This window comes from Pimephales promelas, chromosome 4 (genome assembly GCF_988280905.1).
Source record: "Pimephales promelas chromosome 4, fPimPro1.hap1.1, whole genome shotgun sequence".
NCBI classification, from domain to species: domain Eukaryota; kingdom Metazoa; phylum Chordata; class Actinopteri; order Cypriniformes; family Leuciscidae; genus Pimephales; species Pimephales promelas.
Window position 1 is genome coordinate 47,237,718 of NC_142772.1, and position 25,115 is coordinate 47,262,832.

General features: G+C 34.5%; 1 long non-coding RNA gene across 1 annotated transcript in view; it reads left to right on the top strand.

Moving 5' to 3' along the window:
* The window catches only part of LOC120489133 (uncharacterized), a 54,741-nt gene that overhangs the window by 17,315 nt on the left and 12,311 nt on the right, over nucleotides 1–25,115 (top strand). Inside the window, exons 3-6 of the long non-coding RNA XR_016168402.1 lie at nucleotides 15,176–15,279; nucleotides 15,414–15,524; nucleotides 16,235–16,360; nucleotides 18,635–18,837. This is a non-coding gene — a long non-coding RNA (uncharacterized LOC120489133). The remainder of the gene's footprint in view (nucleotides 1–15,175; nucleotides 15,280–15,413; nucleotides 15,525–16,234; nucleotides 16,361–18,634; nucleotides 18,838–25,115) is intronic.

Sequence of the window (25,115 nt, forward strand, 5' to 3'; positions counted from 1 at the left end):
TTAATTGTTATTTAAGTGAAATTACTGAACTTAAATATACAAGTTTGATAAAAATCATTCAATCAAAGAAGAAAATTTCAAATGGCATTTAGAGGCTTTTGCATCTGAACTCTTCAAATATTTAACACTTTATTTATGACGTTTGAAAAAGCGCAGTGCGTCATGGCGTAGTGTAAATATCAGAGCAGTACGTCGCATTATTCACATAAGCACATGCACTTGGATCATTCCACCTCTGGAAAGATGAACGTGTATTTATAATGGGTCATTTATGTAGAAGAAATGTGGAATTATTGTTGAATTTGGAGCTTTCTAGACTGAGAAAAGCCAGAAAATGTATTTTTGACTTATGTGGATGAAAGACAACAACTCCCAGAATGCACTTGCTTCGCTGCCCTAGGAGGCCACGCCTACCGGTGACAGAGCGCAGTAGTTAAACAACAAGTCTAGGCTACTAGTGAATCTCGTGATGAGTCTGCCCGAAAATGTGTTTCGAGATCGCTCAAAATGTCCAGGATTGGGCTTTTGCGTTCGACAGTCGCCGTTCATCATGTTTCCTGTGGCGTGGATTTCTAACAATGAAAAACTTAAAGGATTAGTTCACTTTTGAAAAAACTTTTGCTGATAATTCACTCACCCCCATGTCATGCAAGATGTCCATGTCTTTCTTTCCTCAGTCGAAAAGAAATTAAGGTTTTTGATGAAAACATTCCAGGATTTTTCTCCATATAATGGACTTCAATGGGAACCAAACGGTTCAAGGTCCAAAAGACAGTTAATAACAGTTTCAGATGCAGCTTCAAATGTCTTTAAACGACACCAGACGATGAATAAGGGTCTTATCATGCGAAACGATCGGTCATTTCAAAACTTATTCCAAAAATGTAACTTTTCTAAGGACAAATGCTAGCCTTTCTCCATTCTGTGAGGCGCGTTTGTAACGTCACGTAATACGTAATTACGTTCAAAAGGTCACGGGCGACGTAGCCGGAAGTACAGAGTCAGAGTGTTTACAAGTTGAACGCATAGGTTGAACGTGAAAACTAACTCAAACGCCGTTTACAAAAAAGGAATTAAAAGGTAAAACAACGATGTCGGACAATTTTGATTCTGTACTTCCGGCTACGTCGCCCGTGACCTTTTGAACGTAATTACGTATTACGTGACGTTACAAACGCGCCTCACAGAATAGAGCAAGGCTAGCATTTGTCCTTAGAAAAGTTACATTTTTGGAATAAGCTTTGAAATAACCGATCGTTTCGCATGATAAGACCCTTATTCATCGTCTGATATCGTTTAAAGACATTTGAAGCTGCATCTGAAACTGTCTTTTGGACCTTGAACCGTTTGGTTCCCATTGAAGTCCATTATATGGAGAAAAATCCTAGAATGTTTTCATCAAAAACCTAAAATTCTTTTCGACTGAAGAAAGAAAGACATGGACATCTTGGATGACATGGGGGTGAGTAAATTATCAGCAAAAGTTTTTTCAAAAGTGAACTAATCCTTTAATGCAAATGGGTGGAGTATCCCTTTAAGTGGAATCCGTATGTTAATTTGGCCGGAAGCTAGTTATTTTACTAGTTATTTATTTATCGCTTTACTTCAGAAGACCTTTATTAACCCCCCCAGAGCCGTGTGGAGCACTTTTATCATGGATAGATGCACTTTTTTGGTTGCAATTCACTGCCATTATAAAGCTCTGAAGCGTCGGGGTGTTTATTAATTAACTCCGATTGTATTTTCTGAATGAAGAAAGTTATATACACCTAGGATGGCTTGAGGGTGAGTAAATCATTGGCAGTGTTGGGTAAGTTACTCTAAAAAGTAATTAATTACTAGTTACTAATTACCTCTTCAACAGTGTAATTAGATTACTGTACTAATTACTCTCTTTAAAAAGTATTTAATTACTTTTAATTACTTTCAAAATCCCATATCAATCTCAACCAGCTGAATAATTTAAGGATAGATATGAATCTGTTTTAATTCTTTCAAATAAACACTATAAAATTGCATGAATTATCCTTAAACTGACCAAGGTGGAGAAGGTTACATCATAAAAACATACTTTTTAACATCAGACAATACATTTTGCTGTTTTATGTCTGATCTCATGACATTTCACACTTTTTTCATACATATTTTACAATAATTCATACGAATTTGTACGAGTGCGATCGTAATATTTAGACACCTCATAAAACGCATACGAATCGCTGTGAGATCGGATTGATCTATACACAGTATTTACCTCGATTACATCAGAAGTAACTAATTAAATTACAGATAAATGAAGAGTAATCCCTTACTTTACATTTTCAATGGAAAAGTAATTAAATTACAGTAACTAATTACTTAGTATTTAGTTACACCCAACACTGATCATGGGGTAATTCTCATTTTAAAGTGAACTACTCCTTTAAAGAAAAAAATAGTTTTAGTTAACAGTAACAACATGTAGTAACTCAAGAATGGTTGTGGCAACATTGTTTAGGCTACTATAAATTGGATTAAAAATGCAAAATAAGGATTTTTTACAATTTACGCCATGTATCTGTAAACCTAGAGAGGTTATGTGCAGCAATGCGCACTATGCCAGTGTTTCATTTTAATCATACACTCTTTCTCCAATCCACGGTTGTGTAACTCTGCTCTCTCCCTCACCTGACTGACAGGTTCACTTCTTGTCCTACTATCCACTCTGGCTTTGTACTTTCGCCAGCATCCCCCCAGCATCCTTGAATTGTGTTCTTCGCACTGCGGAACCGAATGGAAATCATTGAATCCGAGGAAGTTTCAATGCATCACAACTATCTCCTCGCGCGCTCGCTCGGTTCATCTGCATTCCAGCTGTACTTCCATTTATTCTAACGTTCGAGATAAAGTGCTGCCAGCAGGACAGTATTTGTAAAATATCATTTTGTATTCTCTCTTTGTCTCTCTCTCGCCCTCTGTGAGCGGGAAGTTTCCCCTCAGCATACGTGTGCATGCTCATCAATGGGGAAATAGGTTTTAGCTCCCACATTATAGCGTTGGTCATATTAAAAAGCTAGATTTTTTGTCAGCTTTGAGAAAATCTTATACATGCATACCTAGCCTATGTCATTTGTCCTTTAAGCCGGTCCAGTATAGTGCACATTGCAACACAACTAAATATATGTTTGCTTTTTAAATTTGGTTGTTCTGTGCATACTAGGCCATCGTAGTCTTTAATGGTAAAAGCAGAATTGTAGTGTGTCATGGTTTCCATAAAAAATATTAAGCAGCAAAATTAATATTATTATTAATGATAGTAATTAATGTTTGTTGAGCAGCAAATCATCATGTTAGAGTAATTTCTGAAGGATCATGTGAGTAATGATGCTGAAAATTCAGCTTTGATCACAGGACTAAATTACATTTAAATTAATAATATTTCACAATAATGCTGTTATTGATGGTTTAACTTACAAAAGTAAGTAACCTGGTTGCCTTAAAATTTTTAAGTTGATTGAACTGGAAAAAGTGAGTTAATACAATGAAGGAGATTAATTTAACCATCAGAAACTCAAAATTATATGTTATCTGAACTAAATAAATTATTTAAGTTGATTTGACAAAAGAAAAAATGTTGTGATTGCTACACTGTAAATAAAATATTGTTGGTTTAACTTAAAAAAGTAAGTAACCTGGGTTGCCTTAAAATTTTAAGTTGATTGAACTGGCAAAAGTAGATTAATTTAACCATCATAAACTCAAAATAATAAGTTATCTCAACTAAATAAATTATTATAAAGTTGATTTGACAAAAGAAAATGTGTTGTGATGACAAATCTTGAAAATATTTTTTACAGTGTATGGTATTGCAACGTATTCTCATCCTAGGGCGTCATATAGGTGATGCTTTTGGCATTGCGTCTAAATCCAACGCACATGGCACCCTTTAGCGTCAATATAACACGCTTTGGTTATGGTGGGTTTGGGGTAGGGTTAGGGTTAGACCACTAGGAGGCGCCTTCATATATATTGACGCTAAAGGGTGCCATGTGCGTCTGATTTAAACGCGATGTCAAAAGTGTCACCTAAAATAACCCCTTGGGATGAGACCGGGCTATTTCTGATCAAATACCATAAAAAAATAAAAAATCTTAATGATTCCAAACTTTTGAATGTCAGAATATACGTATAATGTTTTTTATTAAGACTCAAGGGAATTTATCAATAGCTTTTGCTTCATTATCAGTGAATAACAATTTTGTATGGGTTCAGAACATAGTGCACCAATTGTGACAGGTCCAGTCCTGATTGACTTTGATTTGATGTAAAAAGCAGCCTGTGAAACCCATTTTGTAGTCCACAGCGGGAGAAAAAATGTTTCATGTGACAAGAGGGTGAATAGATGACAAAATGTTCATTTTTTGGGTGCCCTATTTTAGCATTTTAGCCAATTGTTGTACTGTGATGTGTTGCAGAGTTTTGTGCACTGTAACACATGCACAGCTTGTGAAAGCAGGAGTTAAAGCGGCTCATGTTTAGATACATGCTGACTGACGCCCCCTGCTGGCAAATAACGATCACTCTCTTCATTAAAACAAACCTCAAATCACCTTTCAGATTCATTTTTATGGCAGCTTTTGAAAATTGTTTCAAAGCAGCTTCACAATTAATCATGCTAGCTCAGCTCAGTTCAGTGATGATTAAGTTCAAAAATAGTGTAAAGTTCATTCATCATGAAACAAGTTCAAGCCACTCTACAGAAGTGGCTCTTATCGTAAATATTTTTGTTGACAAATTAGACGCTTCGCAATTGTTATAGGCTATGTTAAATAATTGTGGATGTGTTCATTGTGATTATACTGGCTGGGTTTTTAAAAGTTTATAAAATTGATATGGGATATCTTTGCTTGGGGATTTATGTAAACAAAGCTTGTCTATTTCCGAATGTAATCGCGTGCATCTCTGATGATATGTTGAAAAAAAAAAAAAAAAAAAGATTAAACACACTCGCAAATGACACACCCCAAAGCGGAGACGTAATAGCGTTGCCAGCGGCACTGCCTTGAGATACAAGGATTTCTACTCAATCGACCAGCCATGGCTTATTATTGTTTTGCTCCAAAGCCATTAGGGTTTAGGCTATAACCGATTCTCTTGATTCCATTATAAGGTTTAGGAAATGACATTTAAATTACTTAAATATAGTAATATAGGCTATGTAACATATATTTAATTATTTTATGCAGGTAAAAATTGTTTACATTTCTTTGATTGATGCACATTTGAGACATGCATAAACTAAAAAATAATTTGGCAATAAAACTGACTTGGCAATGATTAGGTTTTACAAAAGATATTTAATTCATGGTATGAACAATTTAGCAGATTGTTTTTTTAAAGGCAATACAAAATCTAAACATTTAGATTGTGAATGTTAATTCGCTATTTTGTGAATAGCAAATTTATTGCTAAAACACATTACAAAGACTGTGAACTGATTTTTTGGGCGGGGCTAAAACGGTGGCTCGTTGACACACTGGAGCCACTGAGCCCCTAACAATATGAGTTTGCCGCAGTTATAACCTTTCTTTTACTGTGGCTATGATTAGAACAATTATTTAGCATGGAGTTACAATCTCCTGTACAATAGGTGGCGGTATGCACATAAAAGTTGGTTGCAATCCCCCAATAATCAAGAGAAGAAGAAGATTGCCGAAGTTACTACTACAGCCTACAGTTTTCTAGCTAGCAAAGTCATCGACTACCGTCGTTTAAGTAAGTATATGTTTCCTTTTTGTGTAACGAAATATTATGTTTACATTGTTTTTAGTTTATCTTTTTAAAATATCTAAGTTTGTCATCTTTGTTCTTGTGGTATACTGCTAGTCCTGTTGTTAGAGTGGCTAACGTTAGCAAGTGTTAGCTAACACGTGCTGTGTTTTGCCTTTGTTAGGACACACTGAGGTTAAGCAATGTTGCTAGTAACGTTACCGCATAACGTTACACAAACTAGTGTGACGTTGTATTTCAGATTTGATCAAAATGTTGAAGTTGCTGTGAGTAAATGCACCTGAGACGATTAAATGTGATCTTCATATATCAAACAAATTGAAATGTTCTACAGTAAAAATCAGCATAACCCAATCTGAATAATGCTTGCTCTCAATGACACGTCAGTATTGTAGATGTAGTTTCATTACAGGTACTGCAGAATGAAGGCCGTTTAAACTATTTTCAACCGACGGGTGATTTTTCAACCTCACTTTAATATAGTTCCACTTCACAGATGGTCATTGAATAACTCTGAAAGATGAAAATGCACACAAATGCATGGGAAAATACACATTCAGCGATAAATATGTAAAGACTCGCATTTCCTCACTTTTTGATTTGGTTAATGCATGCGCATCATGTATTTCCCTGTGCATTTTCAGAGACCTGAATAGTATGTCATAATCAATTCTTCTGAAAGCACAACAACATTATAGATTTGTTTTACACAAGCTGCAAAATGCATTATTAAGTCGTGACTCGTGTTTCAGCAAAGACAAGAAATATGCCAGGTAGGCGAAAACAATTCTGACTCATGAAGCCAAACGTGTGGCTCGGTCCAAGACTGATATAATAATATGCTAATAGAACTGTAGCTATCAAAGACGTTCAGAGATGCGGACCTATTTTTTTTATATATAAACGATCAACTTTATAAATAACTATCCTGTTACTTTTGATCAATTAAATGGAGCTGAATAAAAAGTATTACTATTTGAACAGTAGTGTAGCTTTTGACTGAAAACCAGCTGAAGTAATTTTATGCTAAATGAATATGTAGCTAGTTACTATGGAAGCTTGTTTCCGCCACTGAATAAAAAAAAAATAATAAAAAAAATAATTGCGACTTTTTATCTCACAATTGCGAGATATGAAGTCAGAATTGTGAAATATAAAGTCAGAATTGCATAATATAAAGTCGCAATTCTGAGAAAAAAAAACAGAAGTACGACTTTTTATACAACAATTCTGACTTGTCTCGCAATTGTGAGTTTACATCTTGCAATTCTGACTTTATAACACGTAAATGCGAGTTTATATGTCGAAATTCTGACATCTTTACTCAGAATTGTGAAATATAAACTCGCAATTGCGATTCAGGCCAATTTTAGGGGGAAAAAAGACTAACTTTTTTAACTAACTACATTCAGAATAGTTTAAATCTCACAATTCTGACTTTATAACACGCAATTCTGACTTTATATCTCGTAATTCTGACTTTATATCTTGCAATTGTGACTTTTTATCTCACAATTCAGACTTTTTTTCTCACAATTGCAAGTTTACATCTCGCAATTGTGAGAAAAAAAGTCTGAATTGTGAGATAAAAAGTCACAATTACCTTTTTTATTTTTCATTCTGTGGCGGAAACAAGCTGCCATAAGTCGTGTAAACGAACCAAAATCAGGCAGATGAACGAACCCTAAAAAGGACAGGATGCTGAAGCTGAAGCAAACATTTTTTCCCTTTCATCAGAATTGCCATTACCCTTCAGTGGACTATCGAAATAAAGTGTGACCGAGCAAACATGAGCTTCCAATGATCAACAATGTAAAGGCATTTTCTCATGACTCACGTCAGGGCATCAGTGAGCCTCTTGCGCTGCTTTGACCTCCACATGAAAAACGTTGTCACAGACCGCTGATTTTATGAGGCTGATATCTTGCAAGAAAGCGGGAAGTGAATATGGTTGATTTTGAAAATAGTGAATGCTGACTTGTGGTACATAAATATAGAGACAGGTGTACGGTAAAGTATCCTTGATATGTACACTTTATAATCGTACATGTGCAGGAACTCTATTCCATTGCATCCTCTGTAGTTTGTTGCTACGAGACATCTTTGAAAACTGAATCTATGCCAAACGAATGGTATGTTTAAAGGCCACAACACACTGCAGAAGTGAATTTTCTGGAAATCAGGCCATCCTTAAAAATATTTTGGTTTGCAGTAACAGCAATTTTTTTTTTTTTTTTAAAGGGTTGGTAGGTAGGTATATATTTTTTTTTTTCAAGATTTAGTGTAAAAAAAAAAGTACAATTTTGGTCATGGTGATCGTGAATTAAAAAAAAAAAGCATATTGTGACGTCACTGACTGGGTCTTCAAACTGTGCATCCATCGCTAGGTGTTAATGCAACCTACAACCGGTTACATTTTAGGCCAGTCACAAAATGTTTAAAATATTTGTTATGCATATATACATGAGATAAGCAAAAACAAGTACAAAACACATGGTCAAACAAGGAATACAATTAAACAAAGATACAAATTAGCCTATATACACAGTGCTTTAATTTCAGAAAGGTCTAAAATTAGCTACTTTTCAGTTAAGTCTGTCGCTCTGTCTGAAAAGAAATTTAATTTAGTAATCAAATGTAAAATGACACTGCATAGCTTATCATAATTATAGATTAATGCTTATTAAAGTGTAAGTTATTCATTCAAGAGCTGTGAGTGATTTTTATCTGCCTTTTGTTGTTTGATTCGCATTACTGGCTCAATCGTCACATGTTTATTAGACTACTGCCCCTTTAAGACCGAATGCAGAACTCTACTGTGATAGATGATTGATGCACCATCATTTTCTCCCAACTATTTACGTCCAATTAAGACATAAACTGTGTTTAAATGAATCTCAGAGCAGGTCATTTTTGTATTTTATGTATATTTGATAGTTTAGATGTGCACATGAAGCCCAAAATGAGGCGATAGCATACTTTTCTTGTCTCGTTTTAGTGCATTTCGGAGCGCGCATCGCCTTGTGAACAGCGTCTCTTGCGCAGACTTTTGTGCTTTTAATAGCTCTTTTAATGATTGAACGCGTCCTCAGTTTAGCAACAGTACAGACTGCATTAGGAAGAAATGACAGCGCAACGCTGTGCAGGGAAGGAAGTTCACAATACTAACTAAAATATTATTTTAATATTATTTTATTGAATTTGAATTAGTCGTTTGAAGAGTAAAAAAAAATAAAATCGGTCGGTCTGAACGCAAGTTACAACCGGCAAGTCGGTCGGACTAAAAAAAAAAAAAAAAAAAATTGGGTCGGCCCTAAATTGACAGGGTCGGTCGGGTTACGGCAAACAAGAATATTTTTAAGGGTGGCCTCATTTGGGTCATCAAGTTGACGCAAATCTTTAACAATTGTAAATGCGCTACTTTGTGTTATACAGCCGAGGGAGTGAAAGCGATTTTGACATCATTCTCTCTTCTGACTATTCCCTCTGTTGGAAAGAAATGCTGTTGGTCCCCCCCCCCCCATTGCTGTCTTCTCCCATTCACCACTATAGAAGTTTAACCTATCTATGACGACTTCCACTTCTGAGAACTCCAGAAATGTGAAAATCGGTTTAAATAAAATGAATCGCATATTGAACGTTGTTGTCTTATGTGATATAGCTTTTACTTGCAATTCATAAAAGTGATAGGCCATGAGAGGTTGTGTTAAAGTAGTTTAACCACAGTTAAGGTGGTTTCAAGAACTTCTCTGAACCTACAGCCATTTATTGAGTTGTATGTATGCCTCACGCTCCATTCTGCTGGTGAATGTGGGATGATTTCTGGATGCTGATGTCTCCCGCCCAGCGGCTTCACGCAGCAGTGTATTCGAGTGGTTTTTAGAGATGAAAAGTGGTTTACAGCTGTGGCTTTGAAAGCTACATTCAAGTCATAAAGAGGCAAAATAATAATTTTAAAGACTTGTTTTAATTAACACAGTCATGACTGACTGCAATGACAAGATTCTGCGTTGATCTTTTAATATATATATATTCAGGAATGCTAAATAGCAATGCTTCAATTACATACCTTTTAAATATCCAACAGGTCTAGGAAATATCATTTTATTTCAGAAGCCTCAGACCAGCATGTTTGGGTGTTGTGTTGTGCTATTTACTGTTTTTAAAAGAAAGTCATATGCAAGTTTTCAATAAGCATGCCCAGATAACCCTTGTGACAACAGTCCCAGATAGCAAACTGACATTGAATCAACGTGGAAATATGACATCGAAACAACGTTGATCTGACATTGTTTTGCTCATCGAATTAACGTTGAACCAACGTCAGACGCGTCATTCTTTCAAAACTAACGGAAAATCAACTTGAAATCAACGTTGTTTCAACGTTATGAAAGCAAACCAATTTTCGATTTCATTTAGCTTTGAAGAATGCCGCGTCTGACGTTGGTTCAACGTTAATTCGATGAGCAAATCAACGTTGTTTCAATGTCATGAGAGACGTCGTTTCCACGTTGATTCAATGTCAGTTTGCTGTCTGGGAGTGGATCAACTATAAATTTGTCAAGCGACGGGAATACTTTTTGTGCGACAAAACTAACAAAAACAATAGGGCTGGGTAATAAATATCGATTTCTCGATATTAATCGATTCTCATTTTTACGAACCGATATCGATTCTTGAATCGATTAGTCAGCCTGTTTCATTTGAATGAATGGATCATTGTATCGCGGCTGCGCACATCTGAAAAATCGCAATAATCTTTGTCCTTTGTTACTATTGATATAAAACAAAGTCTCAATTTTCAAATTACGTCCATTTTCTTTATAAATTCAAAAACGTAAATAACGTTTTGGCGCTGTGGCGTGAGATCGCTCTGGCGCTGCTCAATGTCACGTATCGTCATATTTACCTCAGAAAACCCACATAAACTCGTTAGTCAGCTACAAAAAATAACACTACCGAGAAGCATTTTGCTAAATATATACACCATATTACATATGCATTATAATCTTAATGTTCTTCAATATTTAATGCATATTTGAATAAATCTGGCAAGTTTTTATGACAGCCACCATTTAAATTTTTATACTTCATATAATCTTCTTATTATAAAAATAAATGAAAGTGTAATTTAAGTGTTTGTATAGCTAAAACAGTTAATTATTACCTTCATATTAGGCTAATGAAGCCTAGTAGGCTACAACTAGACTCCTATAGTTTACAGCATTAGTTGATTTCCTTGAGAAATTTGTCATTTATTGTAACTGATATCCAAAATAATCAATATTGAATCGGAATCGAATCGAATTGGAAGCTTGTGAATCGAAATCGAATCGAATTGAGAAATTTGTGTCAATACCCAGCCCTAAAAAGTAACGACTTAATTTGACTACTCCTTTTCTTCCTTGTAGACCTGAGACGAGAGTTCAAGAGATTTCCACGACGCATGCGCGAGAACTGAACTGAAGTAGTTTTAGTAGATCGCAGTTCTCGTGCATGCGTCGTGGAAATCTCTTGAACTTTCGTCTCAGGCCTACAAGGAAGAAAAGGAGTAGTCAAATTAAGTCCTTATTTTTGTTTGTTTTTTTCGCACAAAACTTATAGTTGAGCCACTGTTGTCACAAGGAATATTTAAACATTTTCTTCATTGACTTTCTGGGTCAAGTTTCGATCCCTTTGGCAGCCTAGCAGTGATCCACATCTCACTCAAATTTAATATAAAAATATCTTCATTTGTGTTCTGAAGACGAACGAAGGTCTTACGGGGTTGATGCAGCATGGGGGTGAGTAATTAATGACTTAATTTTAATTTTTGACTGAACTATCCCTTTAAAAATTAACGAGTAGGTGCAGTACGGAGTAAAGCCAATAGTCAGTGTATTGCATTCAGCAGAGCCTCTGAGCTGCAGTGTGATTGATTGAGTGTCTGTTGTTTTGTGTGAGGAGGAAGATGCCCAGTTAAAGTTTGTGGAGGTAGTATCTCAGTAGTCTCAGAGGTAGTAGTTACTGTGCTATCAGCAATCTGCACGCGCTCAGTCGAGTCAGGTCCACATTAAAGGAAATCCTGATCAAACAGGACCTCTGCAGTCTTTTACAAACAAACACACTCAGTTTCTGTCTGTGTTCAGTGTATTTTAGTGTGTTGGTCGTCTATAGTGTGCTCAAAGGATTAACGTATACAGTACGTTCACTTTTAGGGTTATCCGCCATTCATAACTGACCTATGGCTAAGCCACGCCCTCAAACGCGATGAGCCAATCACGGTGCGCAGCTAACCCAATACACTCGGACATTCTCTGCTTCCACGTCCATTGAAATGCATTGCAAGCCTATTGCCATTTCTTAAAATTCCTTTTGGCTTTAATGCACAAATATATTCAGTTTTAAAAAAAAATAGCTTATTTTTGTTTAGTATGAAACATCTGTGTTTGTTTGGCCCAGTGGATGTGGATTTGCCACACTTCTTCATGTTCATGTGATTATTGTCACTTCCGTGCCTCCAAACTGCTGGTGTAGAACAAAATCGATAAACATCCCAATTTTTTAGGCTTAATTAAGTTATCATTGATCTTTCCCCATGACACAACACATGCAGAGCGTTAACTCCAAACATATGGCAGCGAAACAGAAACCTCAATATGTCCGTCCACAAATCTAACCTACCTGACAGTTAATCAAGACAATTCATCCATTACTCGCCAGTACACACGCAACTGAAATGTGGTTTATGTAAGACTCAGACAGGCTTGATTAACATTGCTGTGGCTACACACAGGAGAAGTGGATTTGCAATTAATCATGCTGGGTTTTTTGTAATTATCAAATATTTCTGAAAGAATAAAAGGCTCTTTTCCAAAAGCTAGTCTACTGAGGTACAGGCAGCTGCAATGTTGATGGTCATGGGTTGCCTATAGGTAGCTTACTAGGATTTGCACCAAAGGGTTTTCTTTGAGAATGTGCTTATTGTATTTTATATTGAACTGTTAGCATATACCCTTGTGAAAAAGAAGCACACTTCTATGAAAAAATGCTTATTGGATAGAAAAAAAGATGATTGAATAGGCCTAAACATTTCAGATACATAACTGCAATGTTATTTACAATTAAATGAACAGTGTTTTAGTTTATATTTAAATAATTAGTTGAACTTAAAGGAGTAGTTACTTTTAAAACAACTTTTGCTGATAATTTACTCACCCCCATGTCATCCAAGATGTCCACGTCTTTCTTTCTTCAGTCGAAAAGAAATTAAGGTTTTTGATGAAAACGTTCCAGGATTTTTCTCCATATAATGGACTTCAATGGGAACCAAACGGTTCAAGGTCCAAAAGTTTCAGTGCAGCTTCAAAGGGCTTTAAACGACACCAGACGATGAATAAGAGTCTTATCTAGGAAAAAATATCTGTTTTGAGAAGACTCGAAAAAAGATTTGTTCTTTTTGATAAACGAGTTTGAACAGGAGAGTCACGAACGCTCATCACAGAACAGAATAAGGCGAGCCTTTGTGCTTATAAAACTTTGTTATTTATTTATTAAATGAGCGATCGTTTCGCTAGATAAGACCCTTATTCATCGTCTGGTGCCGTTTAAAGCCCTTTGAAGCTGCACTGAAACTCTCATTTGGACCTTGAAACATTTGGTTCCCATTGAAGTACATTATATGGAGAAAAATCCTGGAATGCTTTCATCAAAAATTAATTTATTTTTTTGCGATGATTTAAAACTCTTTTAAATATAGCTACTTTAAAGTAAAGCGTACTTAAGTGTGTTAAAAAAAACAGCCATGAAAGTGTACACTCTTTAAGTACACTTAACTCTTTCCACGCCATTGGTGGAATTTTTCAACTTTTAATGTTATATGGTAAGTGGCGCTAATATGCAAGTTTTGAAAGATTACAGAATCTCTAGGTCAAAACACAGGCAAAAAATGTATGTATATATATATATATATATATATATATATTGTTCAGATATACGACAAAATATTCTGAGGGCCATAAAATTTTGTAAAAATTATTAACAATCCTGGCAACTTTTTTTTTTTTTTTTTTTTTTAAAGCTGGACAGGAAAAAGTTTAGTGGCCTTTTATATCATAAATATTATATAAACGGCAAATACCTTTTTAAATAGCTACACCACAAGAGCACTTTCAATACAAATAAGCACACTTCTTCATCAGGGATATGACTCGTGATATTACACTACTTATTTTAGTGTGCTGTATATATTATTCTTTACAGTACGACGTCTGCCAAGCAATTTTTAATATGTTGCATTGCATTGCGGTAGCACTGCTGTACTAAAACCATTAAAGGACATTAATGCATGAATGCTTTAATATGAAAACCAGCCCAGTGGAAAGGAGAGGCAAAAAAAAAAAAAAAAAAAAAAGATTTAATCAGTTACTGTCCCCTCAGCATTCAGAAATGTGCCATGTGCAGCCTCCATTTATATTCTAACTACACAACTGAATCAATTTCTGCCTTGTGTTTTTGTACTTCTTCTGTCAGTCTATATTGCACATTTCAGGTCTTCCGAGCTGACCTGGGAAAAGCAGTCTGAGTTTTAGTTCTGTCAGGACCACTATCGTCGATTGATATTAGCATACAGTTCGGATTTGGCGGTATACTTCTGTTTTAGGCGAGAACTCCCTGTGCTTCATACAGCCTAGCATAGATAAGAGCAATAACCCCCCTCAGGGTAAACAGAACAAAACCAACATGAATGTATTGCAGATATCATTAATTCAAGATTTTAAAAGTACAACATGATTCAAGAAGTTTTTTTTTGATTCAATGGGAATCAGAATGCCAAATGCTGGGGATGGAGCTTCTGAGAAACACAATAGCTGTTGATAATACTGAAGGAGCTTAGGCTACACTCACCTAAAGGATTATTAGGAACACCATTCTAATACTGTGTTTGACCCCCTTTCGCCTTCAGAACTGCCTTAATTCTACGTGGCATTGATTCAACAAGGAAATGTTGGCCCATATTGATAGGATAACATCTTGCAGTTGATGGAGATTTGTGGGATAAAGCTCCCGTTCCACCACATCCCAAAGATGCTCTATTGGGTTGAGATCTGGAGACTGTGGGGGCCATTTTAGTCCAGTCAACTCATTGTCATGTTCAAGAAACCAATTTGAAATGATTCATGGTGCATTATCCTGCTGGAAGTAGCCATCAGAGGATGGGGACATGGTGGCCATAAAGGGATGGACATGGTCAGAAACAATGCTCAGGTAGGCCGTGGCATTTAAACGATGCCCAATTGGCACTAAAGAGGCCTAAAGTGTGCCAAGAAAACCATTACACCACCACCAGCAGCCTGCACAGTGGTAACAAGGCATGATGGATCCATGTTCTCATTCTGTTTACGCCAAATTCTGAATGTCTCAACAGAAATCGAGACTCATCAGACCAGGCAACATTTTTCCAGTCTTCAACTGCGCAGACCGAAGCGCCCGCGCCCTCAGAGTACTTGGACGTGACTGTGGTTACAAGAGGTAAAAACGATATAAATACTGTTCGTTTTCTCACACAAACCGCTCGTTTCGTGTCTTAGGCCATCAATGTGTACTTACATTCACGAGTCATTAAATCATGTTTAATTTGGACTTCTCTGTGCATGCTCTTTGAGGTGGACCCCATAAACCTCCATTATATGCCTGACAGACAAGAACGGTTTGACCTAAAAATGTCAAAATTGAAAATACTGTGGAAACAAAGACATGCCCCACATGCCCTTGAGGTAAGCTAAAACATACCAAAAAATGTATTTCAAAGTGAACTATCCCTTTAACTAGCAATTTAGAGTGACTGGAAAAATCCCATGATCATGGGTAATTTATCTAGTTAGTCATTTGCAGGGATTGCTGTGTCTCTGTTATCAGTGAGACTCACAGAATGCCTGCAGTGACCAGGTGGGGGTGGTATAGTCCAGATGTTGAGTTTCAGTTCGTCTCGTCAGCAACAGCATCATCTGTAACAGAAACAAATACAGTGGTTGCAAGAAGTACTTGAACAATTAAATCACGTCTGAAAATGTCATTCATTGGATTCAAAATATGTAATTTACAGCTAAATCTATAGATGTATTGTCATTTATTAACAATACTTGTGTCCTTGAAGAGAACTGACTTCATACATCCACTAAAAATCATCAAAACAACACTTTGTTAAGACATTGTTTAAAAATGAAGTCAGTGAAAAGATTGTGCAGCATTTGAACACGGATCTCACTTGCGTCGATATTTTATGATCTAATGACATTCAGACAGGTCCAAAATAATGCATGGGTCTATTGTATTTGTATTGTCTTTAGTTGTAGAAGAATTTCAATCAATAATGCATTTATTCTGAAATATAAACTGATTTTAAGTAGTATTGAGCGAACATGCTGTCAGTTCCTCTTTTTTTCACGGCACCACAAATGTTTTAATAATTTACACTGTTTGGAAGGTTTGTGTTGCTGCATGGAAAGCAGTGGGAGTCATGAGAGGACTGAGTGTTCCTTCTGGACGCGCCAAAACGCCTGCTTTTGAAACCGGAGAGACAGACGCTCTGCACCGAGTATCCAGGCTACAGGTTCATGGGATACAACAAATAACAAAAGCGATGAAATGTTAATTGATCCGATGGACCCTCAGCGCGTTAAGTGTCTATTTATGGAAGATGATCACAGTCTCCATCTGTGATGCATGAGACCAGAGACCTTAGTGCACTAAAGTTTAGAATACTATTTTACAGCAGGAACAGTGCATTTCATATACTTTAAATGTTCTGTATGCAAACTCGGATTTGTTAAAATGTGCAGTATAAATCCAGAGCACTAGAAGAAAAATGTTCTTTATAGAACCTTAAAAGGTTCCATCAGTGCTACGTATTTGGAACCCCTAAAAGGTTCTATACAGAATCCTTAAGGGTTAATTAATTCTATATGGAACCTTTTGGGTTCATTCATTATCATTTGTTTTGTCCTTTCCGGATTAAATATTTCATATTATTGACAAACATCAATGTATTTATGAATGCATGTGAATGATCACAAAATTCATGGGGGTTAGAAAATGTATATATTTCTATCATTTTATGTAGTTAATCAATACGAAGAATCGTGTGAAAAATCACACAAAGAGTGCCATTTCAGTTTTTCTCCTCTAAAAATCATGCATGATTAAAATGTGATATTAAGTTACTAAATTTAATAAACAATAATTGAAATGTTGCAGGTAATATAATATATGAATGACAAATAGCCTATAAAGAACCTTTGTGGCATTATAGAACCTTTTTTAGCATAAAAGGTTCTTTGGAGTTGAGTAAAGAACCCTACGCTTCATGTATAGAACCCTTTTTTACTGTAAAAATTGATCGTGATTTTAACAGTAAAAGACTGTAAAAATGCTACAGTGAAAAACTGTTAATTGGTTAACATAACCTTTCCTTACTATATACGGTAAATAACTGATAAATTTTATGTAATTTTACTGTAAAATACTGTTAAATTTACAGTTTTTAAAGTGAAAATGAACAACTCATTGTATAATTTACAGTGAAAAAACGTATTTTTTGCTGAAATAACTTGTTTCTTCATAGTTTGCTTAGTCTTTTTCTAATCAGTTAGGTACATTAGGGTTTTATGTGACATTTAATGTTCGTACCATGTGGTGTGTTACTATGATGGTGTTTGATGGATGTTTGAGTGAATGAGACTGTGCCGCTTCTATATATTAATATTAAGTTTCTTGTGAAAGAGCTACATGTGATGAGTTTCCATATATCATGTGATTTTCATTACTGCTGTGATTGATGGATGTCACTTTATTACAATGGTATAAAACAGATATTAACACTTCAAATGGTCGATAATTTAACAGTATATCAGATAATTAAATCCAGTTTATTTCCGTAAATTTTAAATGAGTAGTTTTATACTTCTCCATTGTTTTTAATTAAGTTGTGCTGTTCTCAATGCTTCATGGGATTGTAGTTCTTTCGATCACTAAAGTCGTTAAGAACACAGTCACGGTCAAAAAGAGTATACGTATACTTTTTGGGCATATAAGTAGTTGAACTGGAGTGTGGTGATGGTGCTTCTACAACCGAATTAGCAATTTAAACTGTTGCTTTTAAAGCGCTTGGCAGTCCGAGTCGAGAAAAAGGACATTTAAAAAATTGTGGCTGTTATGGTTTCTGGACGTCACACTAGAAATGGAAGGACAAGTCAAATGAAATATTTTCTATGATGCAGTATTTCATGCATTGTTCTTATATTGACATCTCAGCAATCTTAGGTCAACATGCATACAGAAAAGTTGCCTACTTTGTTTGCACATACACTGTAAAACAAATTTACGGTAAAATACCGGCAGCTGTGGTTGCCAAAAATTTAACGTATAAAATACGGTAGCAAGAATTCACAGTATAAGGTTTTACAGGCTTAACTTAAAAAAAGGTTGATGTAATATATATAACAAACAAAACATGTAATATTTCAGTATTTAGAGAGCGTAGTGAGATGCTTCATGGAAGTGACCCAAATTTGAGTTGAAACAACAAGTATTATCATAAAAATGATTACAATTTGATTTGTTAACTTTAATGATTGTTTATTGCGTCACATAATGATAATTTGTGCTTAATATGACAAAAATAATGTGACAAACATGTTCCTAAAAAATTGTCCTTTTTTATTTGTGATAGTATCATTTATTTAGAAAAAATTTAACAAATGTATTCATGATATTTGCACCTTTAGCTTTGTGCTTGAAAAAATCCCATAGGATATTGTATTTAGACGTTTTCAAAATGTGTCTGTTTTTTAGACATGGAATGATTTGTGTCTCTGTCCATGTTTAGCTCTGGATCTAAAGAAAAAGGAAAAGGCTGGATTAAGACAGGAGATAAATATGAGTCTGTTGGTCAAGGGCATTTCTTGCTGCAGTGCTTCAAATGGCTTGTCAACTGCAGCAATTCCATAATTCACGGATGAATCCCAGCATGATGGAATGGTAGCTCCGGAAACACGTGGATGGAAAAGAAAAAGATCCCATGCCAGCAGGGTGAGTTGTTTAAGAGACGGTCCGGTCTGTGATTTCCATAGGCGCTACTTGCTTGTAATGAGAGACTGTTACCTGCAGGCCCGCTTTACAAGCATCTGACTCACATTTGAGACACCTGGAAATAATAATTCCAGCGGCCAGAGAAGCGTGAGGGTTGTTACGGCACTCAGGAACAATGTCAAGTCTTTATGAAACCGTGTGCTGACCAGACATTTGTCATGGAAGATAAAAGCCTTTGCCTCATGGGTACCGCGGTGCATTGGTCCGCTTTGCCATCACATGAGCGTATGCCTCATAAATCATCGTTTTGTCCCGCTGTGGCATTGTCGAATACTTTTGCTTGACTTATCTGTATCTTATAAGCGGCAACTAACAAGTGCGTCTGTTTGTATGACATAAGTTGTAATATTTGTGTTATCAAGAAATTAGGGCTGTCAAACAATTGATCGCGATTAATCGCATCCAAAATAAAAGTTTGTGTTTACATAATATATGTGGGTGCATTATTTTATATATATAAATACACATGCTTGTATATATTTAAAAAAATATTTTCATGTATATACTGTATATAGATTTATATATAATTTGTTATATATAAATATTTTATATAAATTATATATTTTTCTTAAATATACATGTGTGTGTGTGTGTATATATATATATATATAATTATACACAGTGCACCCACATATATTATGTAAACACAAACTTTTATTTTATATGCGATTAATCGCGATTAATCGTTTGACAGCCCTACAAGAAATTAATACTTTCATTCAGGAATTAATTATTAACATTAAATTAGTCAAAAGTGTTGCTAAAGATTTTTACATTGTTTTGAACTTTCTATTTATCAAATAATCTTAAAAATGTATCACAGGAGTACAGGAATAAATTACACTTTAAAATTTACACTATTAGTTATAGTAATCAAATTGAATACTGTATTTTTGATCAAATAAATTCAGCCTCGGGCATTAGAGACGTCTTCCAAACACATGAACTCTTTTTAAGTTAAAATATAATTTATAAATGTTGAAGGTACACTATGTAACTTTTTTTGTTTTTGTTTAAAATATGTTAATCAGTTCGTTATTGCGGTGCATTGTGGGATTGAATAAGCGCACTCGATAATGGTTTCGGACACCACTACAAATGGGTGTCCCCTCAAACAGTGGTAAATATAAATTGAAAGGGTGCTCATGTCAATTATTGAACTGGAAAACTTGCATTTATGATTTCTTAAAGTCGGCTGGCAAAAAGAAAGCGAGATGGAGCTCGTAATAAAACAAGAACCAACATTGGCTAGGCTTTTCGGAGGGATTTTAAATGATTTAAAAGCGATACAAAGAGGGTGTTTTCATTAATCAACATGTGAGTAAGGTGTTTTATTGAACAGATAAATTGCCACATTTAACTCTAACAGAGTTCATTGTGAAGCATTATCTATTGTGAAGATCATTTAATTATGGTTGTTGTAACTATGCTGGAACTTATTTTTCCATCGAATTGTTGCATGTCTATTAAGTGTCTATTAAGCTTGACAGCTTTTTATCCTTTCCATCTAAACTGGTTATATCTCACAACCAAACATGCATGCAGTTTTGCTTTTGAACAACTAGAGGGCCAAAAGTTACTAGTGTACATTTACAGTACATATAAGTATATTGCATATTGTGTGACTTAAATCAAATACTATTTATACAGTGTGATTTGTTATACTCGATGTGTGATTCTTCTGTGCAAATGCGTTTTGTGACGGGATTAGAACTGTTGTGCTTTCCACTGTAGATATATAGTCTGTTTTTGAATATTTCTCAGCCCTTCTGAGCCATAAATAAGACAGTCAGTTTGTGGAAACAACCGGCATTCTTGAAGACCTGTGTCTGCTTCTGGCAGGACACTTCCCCGAGAGTGAACTTACACATTTGGTTGCTGTACACTAATAATGTCAGCTAGATATATGGAGTGATAGACGGAAAAAGACAAGCACACCTGACAGTATCGTAAGTTGTAAGCACTGCTGTGCTCTCATGGAAGTTATTTGAATGTTAGACTAAAATAAAAATGTCTTTGTGCAGGGGGTGGGAAACTCTGACCGTTTGTAGGTGTCGTCTGAGTGATTTAGGAGCATCTGGGTTTTTTAAGGAAATTGTGTAAATGATCCTTATAACCGAGACCCACAGAAGCCGAGGCCCATCTTAGACTGGATTTCATTTCCAGGCTGGTTTTAATGGAGTTTAGAGCTGGTTTATTAGAGCTGGTGGACCAGCAAAACCATCCTGTGAAGATGCACGTTCCCACGGTCACGAAAAACCTGAAATAGTTTAATTTGGCCTGAAAAGTCTTAGACACTTTTTTTTTTTTTTATCTAGAAATTGCTTTTCATGAGTGCAATCTCTAAAAAAAAATGATATCTAGTATTCAAAAACTATTTGGAAAGTTATAGAAATGCATTGGTCTTTGGTGTGGAAACCCTAAACTTGTTGTCCACGGTAGTCAAAGAAAGAAAGAAAGAAAGAAAGAAAGAAAGAGAAAGAAAGAAAGAAAGAAAGAATACTATTAAGAAAGAAAGAAAGAAAGAATACTATTAAGAAAGAAAGAAAGAAAGAATACTATTAAGAAAGAAAGAAAGAAAGAATACTATTAAGAAAGAAAGAAAGAAAGAAAGAATACTATTAAGAAAGAAAGAAAGAAAGAAAGAAAGAATACTATTAAGAAAGAAAGAAAGAATACTATTAAGAAAGAAAGAAAGAATACTATTAAGAAAGAAAGAAAGAATACTATTAAGAAAGAAAGAAAGAATACTAGAAAGAAAGAAAGAAAGAAAGAATACTATTAAGAAAGAAAGAAAGAAAGAATACTATTAAGAAAGAAAGAAAGAAAGAAAGAATACTATTAAGAAAGAAAGAAAGAATACTATTAAGAAAGAAAGAAAGAATACTATTAAGAAAGAAAGAAAGAAAGAAAGAATACTATTAAGAAAGAAAGAAAGAAAGAAAGAATACTATTAAGAAAGAAAGAAAGAATACTATTAAGAAAGAAAGAAAGAATACTATTAAGAAAGAAAGAAAGAATACTATTAAGAAAGAAAGAAAGAATACTAGAAAGAAAGAAAGAATACTATTAAGAAAGAAAGAAAGAAAGAATACTATTAAGAAAGAAAGAAAGAATACTATTAAGAAAGAAAGAAAGAAAGAAAGAATACTATTAAGAAAGAAAGAAAGAAAGAAAGAAAGAATACTATTAAGAAAGAAAGAAAGAATACTAGAAAGAAAGAAAGAAAGAAAGAATACTATTAAGAAAGAAAGAAAGAAAGAAAGAATACTATTAAGAAAGAAAGAAAGAATACTATTAAGAAAGAAAGAAAGAATACTATTAAGAAAGAAAGAAAGAAAGAAAGAATACTATTAAGAAAGAAAGAAAGAAAGAAAGAATACTATTAAGAAAGAAAGAAAGAATACTAGAAAGAAAGAAAGAAAGAAAGAATACTATTAAGAAAGAAAGAAAGAAAGAAAGAATACTATTAAGAAAGAAAGAAAGAATACTATTAAGAAAGAAAGAAAGAATACTATTAAGAAAGAAAGAAAGAAAGAAAGAATACTATTAAGAAAGAAAGAAAGAAAGAAAGAATACTATTAAGAAAGAAAGAAAGAATACTATTAAGAAAGAAAGAAAGAATACTATTAAGAAAGAAAGAAAGAATACTATTAAGAAAGAAAGAAAGAATACTAGAAAGAAAGAAAGAATACTATTAAGAAAGAAAGAAAGAAAGAATACTATTAAGAAAGAAAGAAAGAATACTATTAAGAAAGAAAGAAAGAAAGAAAGAATACTATTAAGAAAGAAAGAAAGAAAGAAAGAATACTATTAAGAAAGAAAGAAAGAAAGAAAGAAAGAATACTATTAAGAAAGAAAGAAAGAAAGAATACTATTAAGCCATCTGTACAACATTTGTTGTTTTCTATGAAAGGTTTCAACACGTTCTCTGCTCTATGCGCAATTTTCTAGGATCTTGAGAAATTTTGTGAACACTGATATATATATATTTTTTTAATTCTTTATTTTATTTACAATGTTTTGCCTGTTTAGTTGTCATCCATGTACAAAAACAACTCTCTTGACTCGGGCCCTGCTGGACTCACACAGGCCTTCACCAGCATCCATAACCTGACTATACTGGTGTTTCAGTGCAGCTTTTGATCATTAACTTTCTCCTTAATGCTCTCATGCTTTTTTTTATGCATCTGACAATCTAGTGACATCTGTCAAAGACTAAAGACAGACTAAACATGAGTTTCCGCAGCATACATCCAACCAAAAAGGCCCCAATCTGACCATAAATCTTCCTTAATGCATGCCATAAATATTTACTTTGACATTACTTCGACTATAGAAGCAATGGGTTTTTTTTTTGTCGTAAGTTGTAACTTGAAAATGGCTATATATATGGGCTGTCAGACGATTAATCGCATCCAAAATACACATTATGTAAACACAAACTATTATTTTGGATGCGATTAATCGTTTTACAGCCCTTATATATATATATATATATACACAAACACACAAATATAAATATTAATCAAATAAAAACTAATGCAAAAAGGATAAATAGTGTTAATATAAACAAACATTAAATTTTTCAAAAGATGACATGTTTTTATATATAAATATATATATATATATTTATATATAAGCTATATATTTTTTGTCAAAAGTGAAAACGGTTAATCTAACTCTTTTATATAAGATTACGATTCATAGTTTTGGCTTGGTTATTCTACAACTAGAGGTTTGTTTGCATTTTGACAATGTTTTGGATTTATACATAGGTCTTAGCACCTAATTATCTTGGAGAGCACTCTTGATTGGTGCATTTTGATAATGTAAATGCAGGCAAATGGACTTGAATTTAAATTTAAATGCATGTAAACTGTTTGTTTGCAGATGTTTCTAAGTCGCTGTAGTGATGTAAATAAATATGGCAAGAATAACGCACCCACTGATGTCTAATTCTGACCTCGTTCCAAACTTTTGGCCGTTCCCGGGAAAGCCCTGACTTCATTTCAGGTGCATTTCTTTCCAGTCCTTTCACTGGATGACTTCACCTCACTGCCAATGCGATGTCGTCAGCTCACCGGCGTGCTTTAGTCATCAGATGTACCAGTGTCAAGCTGCAGACTAAACACAGACCGCTATGAATCTCCCGCTGCACGGACTGCGGCTGCAGTCACATTGTAGTTGCTGATAAATGTGAAACGCTAATCACGCTGGTATTAAGATTTGTCAGGAGCGAACTCCATTAGGAGCACTAAAAGCAAACACAACTTATTTTGTAGGATTTTAAAACTCATTCTCAGACATGCGTGAATGTAAATGATTATGTGCAGTCTGGGAATGACTTTGAAATCAATGCTAAATGCCGAACGTTTTCCGGATTGTTAGTTGAAATCAAACCGAGTACTTCAACTTTTTTGGAGTTGGTAAGATATTTTTTTTTGGGTGTGTGTTTGTTTGAAAGACGACAGTAACAAAGATCTTCAGTGATCTTCCAAAGAAATGCACTGGTTAAAATCACTATTACTATTGTGCACACTTGGGGTTAGGGGTTTGTTTAAATCACTAACACTAAGTATTAAACTTTGTTTGACTGATTTCGGACAGACTTTTGCACAGCGAAATGGTTTAATGATCTACAGCAAAATAGAGAGAGCTTTGGTGAAAACTAGAGCCAGACCGATACAGGATTTTGAAGGCCGATACGATACAAATATTTTTGGGTTTTAAAATCCGATATTCCGATATATCGGCCGATATATGAAGAGTTCAGATGCAAAAGCCTCTAAATGCCATTTGAAATTTTCTTCTTGAATGATGATTTTTATCAAACTTGTATATTTAAGTTCAGTAATTTCACTTAAATAACAATTAATTGGTAATTATCATTGCCATTTAAGTGAAATCACTGAACTTAAATATACAAGCTTGATAAAAATGATCATTCTAGAAGAAAATTTCAAATGGCACTTAGAGGCTTTTGCATCTGAACTCTTCATATATATATATTTTATTAAATATTGTTGGATTTCACACACGTGAAAAAGAAAAGCTAACTTTTCTGCACAAGATACGTTTGATACTTTTTCTCTATGTCTAAATGTTCACTCCTCTCAAGTATAACTTACATTTTACAATGCAGGGACTGTAACTAGAGATATGCTAGTTATAAATACAGTAATCATTACTTTATTTAGGCAGAAAAAGTTCATTGT